This window comes from Arachis ipaensis, chromosome B06 (genome assembly GCF_000816755.2).
Source record: "Arachis ipaensis cultivar K30076 chromosome B06, Araip1.1, whole genome shotgun sequence".
In the NCBI taxonomy this organism is placed as follows: Eukaryota; Viridiplantae; Streptophyta; class Magnoliopsida; order Fabales; family Fabaceae; genus Arachis; species Arachis ipaensis.
The window spans coordinates 21,213,676-21,219,735 of NC_029790.2; positions in this window are offsets into that span (position 1 = coordinate 21,213,676).

The following is a 6,060-nucleotide window of genomic DNA, read 5'->3' on the forward strand; positions in this document are numbered from 1 at the left end:
ATTGTAATACATAAATAAATATTTTTTAATAATAATATTTTAAATAATAATATAATTTTTTATTTTTAAATAAATAAATATAAAATATATTAACATAAAAATATAAATATTTTTTATTAATTTAAAAATATTTTTTTATTTATTTTTTGTTAACAAAATTTAAAATCGGGAGGGAGGGTCACTGACTCACTGCCCCCCTTCAACAGTAAGAAGTAAGAACCTCCGTCCCTGGTGACCTTTTGTCACTGTAAGTATATATTATTAGTTCAAACATTCACAACCTTTTATGATTGATGACTTTTCAAACCAACAAATATAATGGTTCATATATAACCGTTATTATTTGAAGTATCTCAAAATAAAATAGTTAATAACTAACCGTTTACTTAATTAATATTAATAATATTTATAATAATATTATTAACATTAATTTTTTAAATTTGTAGATACCTTTTAATCTCCTACTATTTACAAAATTCAAATATCATATAAGTATATGTATAAATAATATGTCATTAAGATTAAATATTCTTTTAGTATAAATTTGAGTAATACCTCAAATAGGTCCCCAAGAAATTTATCATCCGACAGTTTTGTCCCCCACAAAATTTAACTAAGATGGTAAATTTTGTGGGAGACAAAACTGTCGGATGGTAAATTTCTTGGGGACCTATTTGGGGTATTACTCTATAAATTTTTTTAAAATTCTAACAAAGTAATAAGTGTCTAATTGATTAAATCTAAACTTCATATATTAGTATAAAAAAATCACACACATTACTTGTACCTTCTAAGTTCAATTCAAGAGCCTATAATTTTAAGCACTTATATGACCTTGTACTCATCTTGATTTCATGAATATTTACGAGAATAAAATTTCTTAAAATTCTTGATTAGAGCGGCACTACCCTTATATTCATATAGGTGGAATCTTTTGATAAATAATATTATCAATTCATTAAAAGCTTCAAATCACCCTCCTAATTTATTTAGGGTTAAGTACGATTTTGACTTCTAAAGTATAGGCTGAAAATTTATTCGTTCCCAACTTTTTTTGCACACAAAATCATCCCTGAAGTTTAACTTGATTTTAAAAGCGTCATTTTTACTTAAATTTTAAAATTTATTACCAAATTATCCCTAACTAAAAAAATTATAAAATTAAAAAAGAAAAGAAAAAAAAGAGAAAGACAATGGACGAGAGGGAGAAAGGGAATCACGGGGAAGGGAAGAAGAAAAAAGGGGCCGGGGAAGGGAAAGAAAGGAAGAGCGAGAAAGGGAGATGGTGCCGGCGAGGCTTGGAGCCGCCGTCGTCGTCAGGAATCAGAATCTGTAGAAGAGGAGAGAGCTCGCGAGGGAGAGAGGAGACGCGAGCCAATGACGCACTGAGAGAGGAGGACGAAGGAGGTGTTGTCCCGTGCCTGGCCGCTACGCCTTGCCGCCGTTAAGGAGCTCGCGAAGAAACAAAGAGAAAAAAAATGACCAGGGAGAAGAAGAGGGGTGCCTCGTCGCCGTCGTGCTCTGCCACTGCTGCCGCTGCTACTGACCTTGCCGCCGCTTCGCGTCCTCGCCGTTAGTCCCCACCGCTGCTCTTTCCTAGGCTTTTGATTCTACTTTTGATTTGTTGATTTTGCTAATTACATTGTTGATTCTTCTGCTCCTGTTTCTTTTGTTAATTACATTGTTGATTTATTGATTTTGTTAATCACATTGTTTCTAATTATGATTATATTGATGTTGTTAATTTTGATTCTATTCTGATTTCATTGTTCTTCTGCTTCTATTTTTTCAACTTCTGAATTTGATTCTGATTTCATTGTTGTTGCGTTTATGATTCTAATTCTGTTTCTTTGATTTCATTGTTGCGCTCCTGATTTCATTGAACTTCTGATTCCATTGTTCTTCTGCTTCTATTTTTTTATTTCTGATTCTATTTTTTATGTTTATTACATTGGTTCTGCTTTTGATTTTATTGTTGTTGCTACTGATGTTGTGATGAAGAAGAAGAAGAAAAAGAAGAATAGAAACTGAGTATTTTGGTGAAGAAAGAGAAGGGTATTTTGATTTGAATGGTGATTTTAAAACCAAGTTAAACCTTAGGGACAATTTTGTATGCAAAAAAAAAAGTTGGAGACGAAAAAATTTTTTGGCCTATACTTTAAGGACCAAAATCATACTTAACCCATTTATTTATATAGCACTAAATCCTATACCTTAGTGCTCTGGTTGTTAAATAACTTGATATTACCCATTAAATTTCAAAACTAATAATCTATTAGAATGAGGTTAGGTTTCTATTATTTAACAACAATAGGTTTTAATCTAATTTTAGTAGTTATATCTTCAATTTTATCCCTTGACAATCCTTTAGTAAAAAAATCTGTTAAATTTTCTTGAGACCTTACACAAGTAATGGTAATTACACCATCCTCTATTAATTACCTTACAAACTGATATCTCAAATTTATATGTCTAGACTTTCTATTATTAACTTTATTTTATACTTGAGAAATGATTGATTTACTATCACATAAGATTGAAATGACTATCATTTGTTGTGGCCACATCTTTATATTATATAACAAATTCTTGAGCCATTCTACTTCTTTATCTACGGTTGATAAAGGTACAAACTCAACCTCCATAGAAGAAGGTGAAAAGCACGTTTTTTAAGCCCAATTTATTGCTCCACTACCTATGGTAAAAATTCATCCTGAATGAATTTGTTATGACTAAGATTTGTAATCCAACTTGCATCAGAATAAACTTTCAAACTGCAAAATAATCACTATAATATAATTCAAAGTTTATGGTTTTCTTGAGATAACCAAGAACTCTTGTTATAACTTTTCAATGTTGATTGCTATACTTTCCTGTAAACCTTGATAATTTGCACATAGCAAATGTTATATTAGGTCTGATGTAATGCATTGCATATATTAAATTTTCTATAGCACTAGCTGAAGAATTATTATGTGTTCATAACACACAGTGGAGGAAAAGAAAGTAATTTTAAAGATCTATTTTGTACTTGAACTTTATTCAAATAATATGAATCATATCTAAATATTTGAGTACACTAGTAAAATAACTTTCTCCTTTGATGGTATGAAGGCACTATACGTATCCACATCGAGACCAACCTTTACTATAAATTTTTTTATTAATGGATATCTGGTCTAAATTGAGAAAACTTCTTTGCAATTCTTTGCCCACCATAAAATTCTTCTCCAAAAATTATGATAACATATATTTGTGTATGTGGAGGTAAAGGAATAAACCTCTTGTATTAGTCTCAATTCCCTTTACTCTTGTCTTTATATATAGTATGAGATTGTTATTGATTTTAAATTTAAATTGTTTAATTCAAATTTAAATCATATCTTATTTCAAATTTAAATCTTATCTTATCTTATCTCAAATTGAAATCTTATGAATCATATCATATCACAATTCAATTTAAACCAAAATCGAGTAAGATCTCATCCAAATTTAAATTCAAATTTAGAAACAAAATAACCAATTATTCTTGATTCTCATTATCATATTATTATTATATTTTTGGTTCCAACAAAAAATATAATAATATTATATTTAAATTAATATAATTATTTATTTGATCAAATTAAAATAATAGTTAAATAATTCTTTAGCCAAGATTAGAATACTCGTTAGTGTGTGACCCCAAAGGTTTAACACTATACAGGTAGTAAATTAGTCATACCAAACTTATTAATCAAGGTTGGCATCTAGCAACTCTCATTATCGATCTGATAGTATGAAGTAATATATTTTTACTAAGAACCCGAGAAAAATAAAGTATACTTCCTTCCATCTTTTCACCTCTTGGTTAACCCTTAGAGTATGGTTTAATTATCAACTCTAACTTGTTACCATTATTATAACGAACCGTGAATAACTTAAGAAACTCATTCTTCATCCATTCAATCTCCTTGGCCAAGGTTTTATTCATTGTAACCATTATAATCATAGAGCTCAAACTTTTTACTGAGAGTTGATGGATTTTGTATTGACTAATCATTAATCCTACAAGTATTTAAATCATATCTAATGTCCATTCAACTAGCACCATAGGGTATTAGGTATTCGGAATCAAAGTGTAATAAATACATTGTTAATTGTTATGATAGATGATGAGATATTTTGGAGGAAAAATAAATCTCTCCCAAAACACCCAAAACTAACCGGCAAGTGCACCGGGTCGCATCAAGTAATAAAAACTCACGGGAGTGAGGTCGATCCCACAGGGATTGAAGGATTGAGCAATTTTAGTTTAGTGGTTGATTTAGTCAAGCGAATCAAGATTTGGTTGATGGTTTTGTGACTTGCAGAATTAAATTGCATTGAAGTAAAGAGAACAAGAAATAAATTGCTGAAATGTAAAGAACAAGAAATTAAATGGCGGAAGCTTAGAGTGCAAGAAATGTAAATTGCGAAATCTTAAAGTGCAAGGAATGTAAATTGCTTGAAATGTAAAGGGGATTGGGATGTGGATTTGCAGAAATTAAACAAGGAAAAATTAAATTGCATCAAACAGAAGAGGGAAAGGAAATTGGGATTGAAACGGATATAAAGCAGAAAAGTAAATGAATATAGAAAGCAGTAAACAGAGAAGTGAAATGGGAAATTCAGATCTCAGGACCCAGAGACTAGAAAAACAAGTCTAGATCTCAATGCCTTCCTAGATCCAACAAGAACAATTGCAAGGAAATTGTAAATTGCAAAGAAAAGAGATGAGAATCAAGTAACAGAAACGGAAATTCAAATTCAATAAATAAAGCAGAGAGATCCAAGATTGAGATTGAAACAGAATTTCTTCAATTCTCTAATCCAAGATCCAAGACAAATGTAATTAAAATTGAAAGCAATGAAAGCAAAGAAATTAAAGTTCAAAAGCTCTCCGAAAACTCTTATGAAAATTCCAAAAGGAAAGCTCTCCGAATAACTTGAATTCTATCCTATTTATACACTTTCAAAAATGATCTTCAAGCCTTGAGTTGGGCCTTTACTCTTGGTGGAATTGGGTTGAAAGAGGCCTTGGTTGATTGCTCTTGAAGTTTGAAGAAGAACCAAAGTGAACCAATTGAACCGGGTTTGAGGTTAGCAAAAGTTGGACCAAAAGTTTGAGCCAAAGTTAGGGGTCTAACTTTGACCCTAACGTTGGCCTTGTCTAGTGTGCTTGTGGTGCCAACGTTAGCCTCCAAGTTAGGGGGCTAACGTTGGCGCAAACGTTGGGCCCTCTCCCTTATGTTTTCATGTGCCAACGTTAGCCTCCAAGTTAGGGGGCTAACGTTGGCGCAAACGTTGGCCCTTCTCCCTTATGTTTTCATGTGCCAACGTTAGCCTCCAAGTTAGGGGGCTAACGTTGGCGCAAACGTTGGCTAGCCAGGGAGGAATTCATGTGCCAACGTTAGATGGCCAGGGAAGAAATTTCAAGTTCCAACGTTAGCCTCCAAGTTAGGGGGCTAACGTTGGGGCTAACTTCTTGCTTCCTGGTTCAATTTCACTTATTCCATTGTCCTCTCTTCACTCCTAGCCATTCCTCTTTGCTTCAACCTTTCTCCAAGCTTTCTTCACCTATCATTAATCAACCAAACTCATCAAAGCTATGCTCAAAATCATGAGATATTCATTCTTTCATAATATGCAACAAATATAGCATAAAACAAAACCTCATGAAATGGCATGAATTCATATATGGTTGGTTCAATCAAGGGAAACATGAAAATCTACTCAATTAGCTTGCTTGTAGCTCAAGAAAGTGCATAATTCTAATGAAAACAAGAGAAAAAGACTAGCTAAAATAGGCTAGGATGACTTGTCATCAATAGATGCAGGTCAAAGAAACTTTAGTACCATCTCCATCTTGAGAATATTTTATTGACAAATATGTTATAATTATAACCATTAGAAATTCTTAAAATGAGTCAGTTCAATGGTCATGTATCTATGTACACCATCTATATATAATTTAATAAAGGAGATCTATTAATCTTCATCAAATAAAAATTATTATATATATATATATATATATATATA